The following is a 15,266-nucleotide window of genomic DNA, read 5'->3' on the forward strand; positions in this document are numbered from 1 at the left end:
AAGGGTTGAGTCATCTGTGGGGAATCTTGACATCACAAGAATAGAAAAAGTGTTCTTGCTTAAGCTTGATATTGACCATTTAAATCCAGAATATGCTTTAAGCCATTGTCTGTCTTGCAGACAAGCACAGGAAATGGTCTGGATGTGTTTTCTTTTTTTTTTCTTTTTCTTTCTTTCTTTCTTTTTTTTTTTTTTTTTGCCTCAGAATTATAAGCATCGTGATGAAAATTTTAATATAAAGTAGAATTAACAGTGAATATATTTATTCCGAATGTCGGATCTAGAAAAAAGCTCTTCTGGTCAACTCAGGGTAAGCCAGGCTCGTAGCTTACCTGGCCCAATAAGGCAATAGGTTCAACTATACTCTATAATTTGATGCAAAACATGCATTAAAAGTAACACAGTCTAAGTACTACTGTAACATAGAAAGGTGACCCACTTCAGTTGCTTTGGGGAATACAATTCAGTCGAAGTGAATAAAGGAGAAAGAATAGAAAACTAGTTCTGTAATAAGTTTTGTTTTGAAATCAGAGTGATAAACTAATACTTTCCACAGGGAAAGGAAATCAGAGGAAAGGGAATGAATGGGATTCCAGGCTTCCTTTCCTTATCTTCTTGAGGATGATTTCTGTATTCCATCATTGCCCACTGGAGGTAGTTAGGTTTAGATGTAGGTGTAATTATAGATGTGCATTTAGATACATAGATATAAATATATGGATACATATCTATAGATATAGGTATTCAATGTCCCACTTCTGCTTCTGTAGCTCCTATCTGTGTCCTTGACGTGATGAATGATGAAAACACTCAGGATTCTGTTTCTGTTTGTCTTGACCAATGACTTATGGATGACTTATTTAATGAGTCCTACTTGTTTCCTTTTCCTTTTCTTCCCTTTCTTCTTTTTCCCTGCCTTGTAGGCATAGCCAGACAGGTTTCGAAGTACTAATGATGATTAGTTCATTTAAGCCAGCACAGACCAACAATGAGTTTGAAATGTTAATCAGATGAAGGGCTTATTGCTAAACAGCCCACAGGATAGCAAATGAACCAGGAAAGGAAAGCAAGGAGAAAAAGAGGCTGAGTGGAGATTTGACACAAGCATTTTCAGCTGCTGGGCCTCTTTGATGTGTGAGTGGGACAGATGCTCTGCTCTTCTCCTGAGAGAACCCTCTTTGTATACAATAGTGTGCTGATTAATATCACTTCACTCTTCCCTTGAGAGGAGCAAGGCTGGCTCTTAGTCATTCTCTCACTGGGCATCATGGGGCCCTCTTCTCTCTCCTGCTGGTAGGAAACTGTCATTCAGTCTCTCTCCTCTTTATCTAAAAGCTCAGGCCCATGGAAAATCCATTTTCCTTCTGTCATCACAGCTCCAAGTGTGTCTTAAGGTGAGGTCATTTACGTCCTTATATGTTAAGGATACAGTAGATTAAACCATGGATGCCAAGTATATGCATGAGGATACTACTTTAGAGATGGTGGAGAAACTGGGCAGGACAGGGCAGCCCCCTCCCCACACTGGTGCTATGCTCTAGAGCAGAGCTGTCCAGTAGAACTTTCAGCAATGATGGAAATGTTCTGTGTTTGTGCTGTCCAATGTGGTAGCCCCTAGCCCCATGTTAGTGAACACTTGAAATGTGGCTAGTGCTACAGAAGAAATGAATTTTAATATAATTTAATTAATTTAAATGTAAGTCACTACATACATGTGACATTGGCTGCCATGTTGGAGAGCGTACCTCTAAGAGGGTCTAGAGCCTTGCCCATGAAGTGTGGCCTGAACACCAGCAGCATTAACACCACCTGGGAACTGGTTAGTAATGCAGAATCGCGGGCTCCACCCCAGACTTTCTGTATCAAATTCTGTACTTAAGGATCTTCCTCTCAGGTGACTTGTGAGCATATTAAATTTTGAGAAGCCTTGTTGCAGAACATGTGTTGAACCCTGGATATACTAAATCTGACAGTTTTCATCAGACGACACAATAATGATTCTTAATTGTCTGGTTATTTGCCTCCTTAAAAAAACACTTTCCCTAAAATATGATGGAGTCATTCTTTGTTTCTGGGAAACCCTTAGGTGGTAATTGGGGTCTGATGTGTGAGGAAGCAACAGTGCTGGCCTTTCAAAGAAAATGGAAATCTGTTAAGGAAAATATTAGAGCTGTTTTAGGTTCCCCAAACTACCATGTCGGCGAACTAGCATTTGTACAGTCCTTTACATTTACAGAGCACTTTTATGTGTGTTATGTTAGATGGGTACTTTATCCCCATTTGAAGTGTGAGGAATGGTCTTGGAGGGTTTATCCCTTGAGCATAGTTACTGAGCATAGTTATACAACCAGTGAGTGACATATTTATGGTACAATTCCAGACTTTCTGCTTCTTGGGTCTTTCCACTCTATAGCAAAATAACAGGAGACCACGTCTCTCTGAGAATCTCATGGTGATAGAATTTTGGAACTAGTTGGATGAGACAACTTTAAGCATGTGTCTAAACCATAAAAAGAAAACAAGACTATAGGCTCTTCTTTCTTCCTTCTCTCAACATAAAATGTCTTCCATGTTATAGCTGCTATAGACATTTGGGTTTTATATCTCATTTACATATAATCAATTACAGTCACTTTTCTTCCTCTTATGAAGACAAGAGTGATATATTGTTTTTTTTAAAAACAAAATATTGAAAGCTATTTCAGAAGTCAGTTGCATTTTATTCAACAGGTATTTCACGTAGTTTCCAAATGAGAAAAACTCAGAAGGCTATAATTCTAATTTACCAACTTATTAAAGGTCATTGTTGGTGCATTCAATTTCAGGAAGATGAGAGCTGGGCAACTTTCTTAAGTCTGAAAGAGGAAATTTATGGGTCTATAAATAAAAGAAGGACCTATGCCAAAATTAATAAACTTACAGAATCTGTTACCTCAGGAGTTTGTATAGGCGGGTGTGATAGTAACAATTAAACATGTTTGTATACATTTTTTGATGATAAATCAGGATTGTACTATGAGATAAGTATGGCAATATTTGGATACGTACCTCATATTTAAATGCTGATCTGACAGGGCAAGAATTTTTTCCTCATAGATCATCCTGAATTACCTCTGTCAAATTTAATTATTTGGCTAACTATATCATGAATCTGACTTTGTGGTACTTCTTATAGTCCCAGTAAAGGTTCTAATGCAAATTAAATATTTTATTATTTTAACATATGCCAGAGAATTATATTTACTAAGCTTGCAGAACAGTTTCTGATTTTGATTCCTACTGTCAAAAGAGTCCTCAATATTTTTTCATATCCTTCAAGTCTCACATCAGATTGAGATAGGCATGTGGAAATTGATCAGAATTATTTCAATATTATTTGCGGTTCTTACTAAATCTCTTACCAACCTTGCTTTATCTCCATACAACCCTTTGATTAACGTATCATTCTGACGTTCATAGGGGTTCCCTCACTCCAGTGCAAAGAAGGTATCACCCACCAACACAGCAGGATTTCAACAAAACAGAATGAGACCTTAATGACAGGTTTAATGAGGAGAAAGCCCAATCTTCATTTCTTGCTGATTTCCCAGCTGTAGGATGATGTCTGATGATTTCCAATACACTGATGCTTTACTTTCCATCTACTGCTGTCACCACCACCACCACTTTTGTTGGGCAGCTCTCTGCTTGTTGCCCTGTTCCTCTGTGACATACTGGCTCTGAGAAAATGAAAATATCGAACTCAGGTATCCTCTCTGCTTCTACTAGAGAGAAATATCTTAAGAGGGATACGGCACTAGCTTTGCTGAAAATTTGGGGTTAAAAAGAAAATCCATTTCTGATTTTCTAAAATAACACAATGTATATATTATTCATTTCTCTTAAAGTGTTGGAGATTACATTCTGCTTTTTTATTATATCCCTCTGTTTTCATCTACAAATTTTGGAAAGGTGTCCAGGGGATGAAAATTAGAATTCCCTCTTTCTTTCCCTAGAATATAAAATTTTCAGCCAAGCACTTATTTTTTAAGGTTTGATATTGGGTAAAAAGAAGCAATATAGTTGTGCAGCCTGGTCATCTACTTAACCTCTCTGTGCCTCAGTTTCTTTATCTGTGAAATGGAGATAACAATATTTACCTCATCAGGTTGTTGGTAGAAATAAATGAGATTATTACATGAGAGTGATTAAGGCATAGTTTGTATCATATAGCAAGCTGACAATAAATTTTATTTATCATTTTTAAGAGTATTTACAAGTATTCTCTAATGGTCAAGTGTTTATTCAATTTTTGAGAACATGAATTTTATGGCTAAGTTTTCTTCTGCCATGTTTTGTTAAAAAAAGAATAGTAATCCCTAAGTGACTGGAAGAAAACTCATAACTCAGCACATTCAGCTGGCATATCATAAGACCTTGAAAACCTTAGGGAAACCATTTTTCAACAAACAGCTAGCTAAGGAGCAGAAACAGGAGCTGCTATTTCAGGCTATACATGGAAGATACATTGACCTTCAAGCCAACAAACGACATTTTTCTGAGACAGTCATTTTACACTAGCTATCTTATATTTGTAGATACCCAAATAGATTGAAGTGAACTAAAATCTAATCTTGATTAGTGTTAGTATTTCACGACATAAAAGCCTTAAATGGATGCTTTGGAAAGCTAATATATTCTGTTATTCTTTGGCTTAATAGGGTGATAAATATTGAATTGCCATGACTTCTTTTATATTTAATAAACTGGGTTTTCAAGTGCGTATATGAGCTCTTATTATTCTTGATATTCTAAATACTCGAGGTCCAAGCCTGAAGTCTTATTTATCTTTGTAGCCAGGCCTCACCAAACACATACACATGTACACAGACACACATACACCACAATATAGCACTGCGTATTACATATTAGATGCTGAATATTTACTGAATGTTGGGATAATCTTTTGCGTTTATGAATGTGTTTATTACTTAATCACCCTCTTCCTATCCTTATCATTGTTTGCTTAGTAAACATTTACTCAGCACCTACCACATGCAATACAGATGGTTAAGCCTTCTTTCTTGTTCTTTTCTTCTTCTTCTTAATGAAATATTACTAGAATAGACCATACTTCTACTTCTGCCTTTAGTCTTTACCGTTTTTGTAATCTGTCATGTTCTACCTCTCTGACTCGCCACCACCATCTAGCCATGTAGCTCCTCCTAGTGCTGGTAAGAATGAAATCTGCCTGCTTTTGGACTTTTTATATTCCCTCTTTTTCTCACTCCCAGCACTGTTTCCTGCTCAGCAAGAGTTCTAGAACTAGCTCCCACTATCTTCCTCTGTTAGGGTCACATCTTGCAATGAGGCCTTTCCTGGATCAATAATGTACCTCCTGAGGGCCCAGGTACACTCTACTCCTGCTTTTGTTTTTAACAGAGTCTAATGCATCATAGGCACCCAACTGTTATTAACAGCAATAATAATGAAACTGCCAAAGCAAAAAAAATTCATCTCTTCACTCTGTGTAATTCATCTTTTCCACTTTATTTGATCAAATAATCTTACTAGTCGGTTTCATTTTATTTTCAAAGAAACTTTCTATTCGGTTTTTGGTTCCCAGGTGCTGTGTAGTAGTATTTGGATTCACAGAACTGACAAGAAAGTACAAGTAGAGCCTGTTGTTATTTGATTTAAAGATATAAAAATACAAGAAATTTTATTCTTAATACATATAAAAATATTTTTTAATTATTGGACTCTTTATGAACTAGGTACTTTTAGGAAAGTAAATTATTTCATTTAGACCTAATTACAACTCCATACGCTAGATATTATTAATCTTAATTTACAAATGAGAAAACCAAAGCTCATGGAAGGGAATCGTTGTAGAGCTGGCATCCTAACCAAGATCTCCTGGCTTCAAAGCTTGCCCCAGTGGTTCTCAAAGTTTAGTGCCTGAGTCTCCCAAAGTATTTTAAAATATTCTAACTCCCAAATCCTACCTACAGGAGATTCTTATTCAATAAGCTTAGTGTACAATCTCAGGATTTCACTTTGAGAAACTCAACTTTCCCTTTTAGATTTTGAGTTTGAAGTTAAAACCAAAGAATTTTACTGTAAAACAATTTGAGAATGTTCAGTCCCTAACCTGATGAGCCCTATAGCATATTAGGTTAAATATTAACTCCAAAAATATCATGCTATTGGATAAGAATATGTGTTATTGCCACTTTCTCAGACTAGCAGAGAGAATCATTTTGCATGCAGTCATTTTAGCTCTGCCCTATTTTAAAAGATCATTGTAAAAATATATGCCTGTTTTCTCTACTGACTTATTTTAATATGCACCAATAATAAAGGGTATAAAATAACCCCATGATATAATATGATAATGTCATCTGTGGACTCGGGTAAGTCAAAAGTAGCTGCTATAAGATTAGGGTTATTGCATAAGAGAAGAAGAGAGCTGAAAGAACATGGGAGATTGTAAAACCACTCCCAAAGAAGCATTTTACCCTTAGAGAAAGAAGGACCAAAAAAGTAATTACATGGGACTGCGATGATGAATGAATGAGCCCGGGGACAAGAAAGACAGAAAAGAACATTCTTTAAAGGCTCAATTATTGGAAGTTGAACTAATCAATGAATGAATGAATCATGACAAATTTAAAAATGAAAAGAAATCAAATAAAAAAGAAAATGAAACAAGGCAGAAAAGTTGGGCAACTAAAAAGACAAGAAGCAGGAGTCGTGGAGAGGGTGAAGAAAATTGGCGATCATGGAAAAACGGAATGATCCTGAATGGACAGAAAAATGGAAGCAGAAGAAAAGTCCTGGCAGGAATGCTTCCCTTTGCGTTCACCGAGGAGGCATTTCCATTCTATAGCAGTTCTTTATAACAGTGTTTTGCATATGAAAATCTAGTTAGGCTAACAAAGTCCTTAATTAGGGTTTTTATTATCGTTTAATTCCTTGCTTAAAGGAAAGTGATTACAAAGCTCATCTTTATGATTTAGGAAGCTAATCTTTCATTTTCGAAGTGTTTCTTTCCTTCCCTCTTCACTGATTTTAAAAGAAGAAAAGAAACAATACCCACAGAATGATGCAAAACTGGTCAATAGTCATAAACCCATGTATTAGAATTGTCATGAACCACGGAAGTCTTCTGTATTGGAAGGCTATAGAACCTATAGGGGCTCTGCATAAGGTTCTACTAAAATTATCTCTGCAAACCTAGATTCTTTTGCACGCATTCTTAAAATTTTAATTACAGGGATGTCCATGAACCAAGCTGTCATTCTAATGAGAAGAACCTTTGTTCTTGTATTCCCACATTAGAGCATCTGCTTTCATGCAATGGAGGATCAATCTCCACCCATCCTTTGGGGCCATAAATCAGAACATATTACCCTCTGGCTCCCCTGTCTAGCAGTATTTTCTAGGTAAGATCAAATTGAAATAAAGGTCAAAGAGTGGTCTATGAGGAGAAAATAATCCCAAAGCACAATGTTTATTTAATTGGTCTGAAAAAAATTAATGATAGTTTGAGTACTGCCCATTTAAAAGAGGACAGGCAGTTGTAATCCGTTGCCTTTGTTTCAATAGACACATGATTACCATCTGCTAGATGTCAGCTATTCTTCTAAACTTTGTGGGTACAACTATGAGTAAAATTTATTCACGGAAACAGACATATAACAAAAAAAATACCCACACAGTGTGCAAATTGAGCAATGGATATATGATAGTTCAAAGGCAGTGGAGTTCAATCTGAAGGTTCAAAGAAGGCTTCTTGGAGAAGATGACATATAAGTAAATAATAATGTACATGATAGTTTTGAGAGGAGCAGGACCGGAGAACAGCAAGGCCAGGTAAAGACCTTCACAGTATCCTCAGGAAGAAGAGAGCTGTTTCCTAGCTTGTTTATGAACAAAGAATTAATTGAAATTTGAAAGGTAGGTGCCAGAGACTAGAACATCCACTTTAATTTTCTCCGTCAGGTTTCTGACAGTGCTGTCTAGGGTAAGTGATGACCTAGACAATGGAATTAATAAAAGTGTGATGCTCAAGGTCTAACCACTTACAATACTTTGCAAATGAAAGATAAGTTTTACCTTAAAGTAATAGACATTAGATTTGATGTCAAAATGAGATGAATTTTCAAGTCAAAATGTGCCTGTCCCTTGAGTTTATGAGGCATTGTCAGTGCACATTATTACTTTTAAGTTACACTTAGACAGTTTTGATTTCTCCTCAGTAATTATCAGTTCTGTCTCAACTTAATAAAACCCTTGAATTTCTTCCCAGGCCTAAATTACAATTTACTCTTATCTTTTTGTGAAAGCCGGGAGCCCCTGGACAAGGCCAGTGACAGTGGGACATCTAAGCTAGTTCAGGTTGTGCTTGGAAACCCCCCCCAGCAGCTGTGCCTGATGCTGGGTTAATTGCCTTCATTAGCTTTCTTACAATAGCCTTTTTTTTTTTTTTTACATCTTTATTGGAGTATAATTGCTTTACAATGCTTTGTTAGTTTCTGCTTTATAACAAAGTGAATCAGTTATACATATACATATGTTCCCAATCAGTCCTTATGAGGAGATCTGAAACTCGCATCCTGGTTCCTTTCTCACTATATCCCGACCTTTAAAATATATCCATTCAATCTTTTTGCGCAACAGCTCTTGAAGTCTAAAATGAAAGATATGAAAAGTAAGGGGGGGGAGGGGGGTGTATCCCTGGTGGCACAGTGGTTGAGAGTCTGCCTGCCGATGCAGGGGACACGGGTTCGGGCCCCGGTCTGGGAAGATCCCACATGCCGCGGAGCGGCTGGGTCCGTGAGCCATGGCCGCTGTGCCTGCGCGTCCGGAGCCTGTGCTCCGCAACTGGAGAAGTCATGACAGAGGCCCACGTACCGCAAAAAAAAAAAAAAAAAAAAAGTAAGGGGGGAAAAATCTCACTATTTTTTTCCTGTATTCCTCCCCAAACTGTAACCCTTAACTTCTAATCAAGACAGGTTATTCTGACTTCCTAAATTACTAACAGCTAGAGCTTACTTTCTCTTTCTTCTCCGGTGGCTTCCTTAGCCTTCTTTTTTAATGAGTGCTTAATTAACATTGATACACATCCTTTCTGATGAAGCTTGCAGTTTTCACAGTTTGCAGCCTGCTGCAATCTTCCTCATAAAGAGGCTTAACTTTTAGTTATAAAACTTTAAAACTTGTAGACTTTGGTGAAAGCATAAAGACAATGTTATATTTTAGTTTCTGTTGAAGAATTTCATGCAGACCAAAATCTTGATGGTATCAGGCAAGACTATCTCTCTCATTCCCCTACAATCTGTGACATTAACTTGTCATTCATGAAGTGATTAAACTGATTCAAAAGACTTGATTTTCATAAACCTGTCATACTTGCTATTAGCCAATAAAGCTTTTTGTTCTCTGAGATGTATGTTAATTGATATTTTTAAAATTTTCTTTAAATTTTTCTTACACTGCTTCAACAATATTTAAGTAACCATGTATAAATAATATTAATGTGTGTGTTTTGAGTATGTATGTATTTGTGTGCACAGTGTTCTGAATTTATTTTAGGTTGTATTGAAGTTTTCAACTTCTGCACCATCAAATGAGTTTAAAGAAGAAAAAAAAAAAACCTATATGATGCTGTTGCCAGCTAACACAGGGAGAAAGAGAGAGAGGGAGAGAGAAATGAGAGACAGAGATACCAGAAAGCATGCACTATTATTTTATCCATAAATAATTGTACTGGTGTTAATTTCATGTGATGATTTGACTTTATTGAAATACATCACCTTTTATTGCTCATGATGGAACTATTCACCAATAACTTGTCAGAATTAGGTCTTCTTCTCCCTACACCAAACCCCTGCCCCAGTGAACTTTCAAGAAAAAGTGTAATTTGACATGGAGTGCGTTAATGTTCTGAGTGTTCCCTAGGGCAGAGGAGCTGAGGCTGTAACAGAGGTATAAGAAAGATAAGGTATAAGGGATATCTTTTGTGGGTAAGGGTGATGAATAAGTGTAGCATGCTACAGGAAAAGAGAGATATGAACTGTTATAAACATAGAAAGAAAAATAATGAATAAAAGCAGAAATAAACAAATGGGACCTAATTAAATTTAAAACCTTTTGCACAGCAAAGGAAACTATAAATAAGATGAAAAGACAACCCTCAGAATGGGAGAAAATATTTTCAAATGAATCAATGTACAAAGGATAAATCTCCAAAATATATAAACAGCTCATGCAGCTCAATATTAATAAAACAAACAACCCAATCCAAAAATGGGCAGAAAACCTAAATAGACATTTCTCCAAAGAAGACATACAGATGGCCAAGAAGCACATGAAGAACTGCTCAACATCACTAATTATTAGAGAAATGCAAATCAAAAACTACAGTGAGGTATCACCTCACACCAGTTAAAATGGGCATCATCAGAAAATCTACAAACCACAAATGCTGGAGAGGGTGTGGAGAAAAGGGAATCCTCTTACACTGTTGGTGGGAATATAAATTGATACAGCCACTGTGGAGAACAGTATGGAGGTTCCTTAAAAAACTAAAGATAGAATTACCATATGACCCAGCAATCCCACTAGTGGGCATATACCCAGAGAAAACCATAAAGACACATGTACTCCAATGCTCATTGCAGCACTATTTACAATAGCCAGGTCATGGAAGCAACCTAAATGCCCATCAACAGATGAATGGATAAAGAAGATGTGGTACATATGTACAGTGGAATATTACTCAGCCATAAAAAGGAACAAAATTGGGTCATTTGTAGAGACTAGAGACTGTCATACAGAGTGAAGTAAGTCAGGAAGAGAAAAGCAAATATCGTATATTAACGCATATATGTGGAATCTAGAAAAATCGTAGAGATGAACCGGTTTGCAAGGCAGAAATAGACACAGATGCAGAGAACAAATGTATGGACACCAAGGGGGGAAAGCATGTGGAGAGAGGGGGTTGGTGGTGGGATGAATTGGGAGATTGGGATTGACATGTATACACTAATATGTATAAAATAGATAACTAATAAGAACTTGCTGTACAAAAAATACAATAAAATTCAAATAAAATAGATAATGAAGAGGGTAACAATTTGGGTTTTATGGCTCTGATGTTTCAATATATACTGAGTCCCCAAACAAGTGCTAAATTCTTTGTACAGTTAAAAGCCACAATCTTTATTCAGAGAGCTGATGAAGTTATTTAAGTAAGAAGTGATTATTTGAACTTTCAAAATTAAATCAGTAGGCACCATTCACATATTTCCTCCTCAATTTTCTTGGCATTCTAAAAATACAAGTCAGCTTAATCATGGATCCCTGTAAATAAAGGAAGAAACAAAGGAGTCAAAGTCATTGAGGAAACAGCATCTTCTGATACTTTGCATCGTTATTATTATGGCATGGTATTCATTGTTTATTGTGCATCAGGTTGGACCACTGTGAATTGCAAATTAAATTTCAAAAACTCAAGTGCACGTACTTGGAGCAGAGGGTTTTTAATGTAAAATAGTATCGCTCTCACCCAAAAACATCACTTGTCCCAAAGGAAGCAAAAATAAAATCTCTCTAAGAAAAACAATTGTACTACTTAGTGGCCTGAAATGAACATGTTATGTTAGCTTGTGTATACCCTAAGCAGTGATTGCACTCCTACCCTCTTTGCATGTCAGAACCTTAACTGCAGTTGTCATTTAGGGTCCCCCTGGTTCAGTCATTGATAATAGATTACAATAATACTTGGTAGGAACCTTCAGTTTAGGGACTTAAAAAGACTGAATGCACCCTATGGATTGAAATTTCAGTATAGCTTATTATACCATTAATTTAAGAGTAATGGAATGCAGTAAGCAATATATAATATGAAATGGGTTTCTGATCTTCTAATTTCTTGCTCTGTCTGATATAGCTGCAGTGCGCTGTATCCTTATCTTTTCATCATGTTGGTTTTGTTCATTTTTTTCCCCCTGTCTCCTAGTGTGCGCCCGGGATGATTGCTGCTTCTAGACAGGTTCCTTGTTATTAATTGCAGAGAAACCTAAGCCTTGACTTCAGCAATTACTCAGAGTTCAGATCTCTTTTCAAAGAGTCCTTACCTGCTCTCGATGAAGAGGGTTACGTCCTGCCTTCCATTGCTTAGAGATCAAGAATGATTTCTTTTTATTTTTGTGGAACAGATATCCTCTGGCTGTTATAGAACGTTTTCTGTTGTTGTGTGTATGCAGCTGCCACCCGGCATAATTTATTCAGCATTGCTTCTTTTTGAACCTCCTTGATACTCTTCCCCATGTTTGGCCCATGAGAGAGAGATGGTGTGGGATTTATCCACCCTGCCTATGGGAAGAAGAGTCAATTCCTAATTGGGTATGGACTGAACAGGATTTCTTACGAGCAGAGACATTGCGTGCTATCTGAGGAACAATGTGGAACAGCCGTTTAATCTGTCCTACAAGGATCTGTTTGCACATCCACAGCTGTGTATGCTACACATGTATCAAAGTTCAAGGAATTTTCCCTGCGAACTGTCCTTCAGAGCCTATTACTCTTACATGAGATGATTTGTTTAGACTTGGTTATCAGGTTTTTCAGCCCATGGCTTTTTTTCCTGACTGTCAGACTACTTACTCTCAGAGCAGAAACAGGAGCTTAAAGTCCATCATTGTAGTTGGGACCTACTTAGAGTCAGGCTAGCCACCCTTACATACTACTGCAGACTGGCTCTTACAGTGGCTATGTTTCATTATGCAGAAAGCTTCATTTATTTAAATACCTCCTTCTCTGGTGATGTCACATAAGTGAGTTTCCTGCAATTAGTAATATCTTTTAAATTATATGGGAGTTTGGCAAGAGCAACCTTTAGTAGATAAACTATACCCATTGTTGAAAATTTACTGTAGCAACCTGATTTGCCCATTCAGAAATACACAAAGAACTCCATGGCCGGTTTTAACAGTCATTGTTTAAGGGAGATCACACAAGACTAGATGTGGCATTTCAATTATTTAGATATTTTCAGTTCAGCAGGTGATAGAAAGCTGGGATGGACATCTGCTTCTCTATTTCCAGGCCTCTGTGTATCTTATTTCTCTGTTCTCTTGAACAGAGTTGCTCCTGTTCAATATAACTATGAAGTCTTAGCCATTCTAGGCATCTGTACTTGTTCTTCTACTATCAAGGATCCACTCTGCAAAAAATACTTCCTTTGTTTTAAAGACTTTAATTAAATGTAATCTGGGTAGCTGGGGGATTACAGTAGGATCCCCTTTCTGGGAACAAAGTCTAGTTATATGGGCTCAAATCTTAAAATAATGAAATTTCCTGTCCTAGGAGGAACAGATAATTCTACACATCAGATAGCTCAGTGAATACATCTTTTAAGAAGTATATAAATTACTTTATACCTCATTCAGAGTTGTAGCCTGGTGTTGTCCAGCATTCCCAGCCATTGTTTCCACTGTGACACGTATGACAGATGACATTCATATGCTCAACACATTCCCATGGGCATACCCGGATCTTGACAGAACACAAGACATTTATAGTGAAGTCAGGTGCAGCAATAATTTATAGTCAACACAGTTATTAAAGTGGTGTCAGTATACGTTGCTCCCCTATGGGCCCTTCAGGAAGGCTGGATGTTAAGTATAAATAATTGATTTCACACTAGCTGTACCTTAACCCCCTTTTTATATCACACAGCAAAGAGCATAACAGTCCAATGAGTAAGAAAGATATAAAGATATACTTTTGAACCATTCTAAATTGTTTATGTTATTAGTTTTATTTCACAGACTTTGATATTCTGTATAAGTAGCAAATTACTTACAACCACATACCTCACAACCTGTGAAGTCAAACTACCATTGATTTGGAACCTTACGTGCTGGGGCTGAGGATTCAGTTATGGCATTTATCCTGGAGGGTAGCAAACTCTTGGAGCCTCGTTGTTGAAGCTGTTAAAATTGAGATCGTGACCCTGACCTCACTGCAGATTAAATTAGGTACTTTTTATTTATGAATATTTACTTTTATTAAATATGTTAATGATTATACCTCATTCTTTGGTACTTCATGATGATACACACAGACACACAGAACTTCCGTTTGTGTTCTTGGGACCTCTGTAAGATGTACATGGTGTTTATTAATCTAATTGATAGATAATGAAACAAACTAAGACTACTGTACTTCACATTAAATAACTTGCCTAAGCTCTGTCTCTTCCCATTCCAATTTGAATATGCCCCAACAGTCCCTACCTCTAGCACGTATACTTTTATATACTTATATTCTTGAGACGCTTAAGAGAATTTTTAGATCAGAAGTCATTAATATCTTTGCATGGTAAAAAACTATTAAAGTGAATTACTATGTGTTAAAAGAAATAATTTATAATAGGGGATTGGATTAGAAGAAAGAAGAAGAGGAGAAAGAAGCAAGCAATAAGAAAAGAGATAGGAATAAATATACATTTCTATATGTAGAGAAAGGCTAATAATTAAGACTCATAGGAATTACTCCTGGGGCCAGTTTTGATATTGTTATAAATGGTCTAGATGAGGGCATTCACACTGAAATATCTCCTAAAAGCAGACTCTGATAAGTTATTGATCTGACTTGCTTTGCTGACAGTTTCATCTTTCTTAAAGTAGATGTTACAGTGGGGAATTGTTACTTTGGGCTTAATTTTAATCTCAAGGGAGAACTGGCTGGAGATCTGGTAGGGAAATCCACATCGAGGCATATCTTTATTTTTTTGTCAAGACAACAAGTCTAGTGGACAAGATGAAGGTATGGGTTGGGTGATAGTAAGGGAGATACAGCAATTGCTTGTTGAATCCAGAGTATTAACTTCTAAATTAGCATCAACCTGGAAAGACCTCTCAGAGGGCCCAACCTTAACAAGGAATGGCCTTAGTCAAGATTTTTATCAATGTTATTAACTATGTCATAGAAGTAACTTATCAGTTGTAGATGATAATGTGACAGGAGGTGAATATAAATAATGCGTAAAGGAAAGAGTTAAGACTTAAAACCATCCTGACAGTCTAAACTCTTGGGCCAAAACCAACATGATAGAGATGTATATCCTGAAGATAAGTTTAAAAAAAAAAAACCCATAATGCCTAGTGATGTTCTTGATGTTGCTGATGGAATTATAAATTAGTTTGGTATTCCTGGAGGGAAATGTAGAGATATACAACCAAAGCTGTAAAAGTATTTATGACATTTAAACC

This window comes from Tursiops truncatus, chromosome 4 (assembly GCF_011762595.2).
Source record: "Tursiops truncatus isolate mTurTru1 chromosome 4, mTurTru1.mat.Y, whole genome shotgun sequence".
NCBI classification, from domain to species: Eukaryota; Metazoa; Chordata; class Mammalia; order Artiodactyla; family Delphinidae; genus Tursiops; species Tursiops truncatus.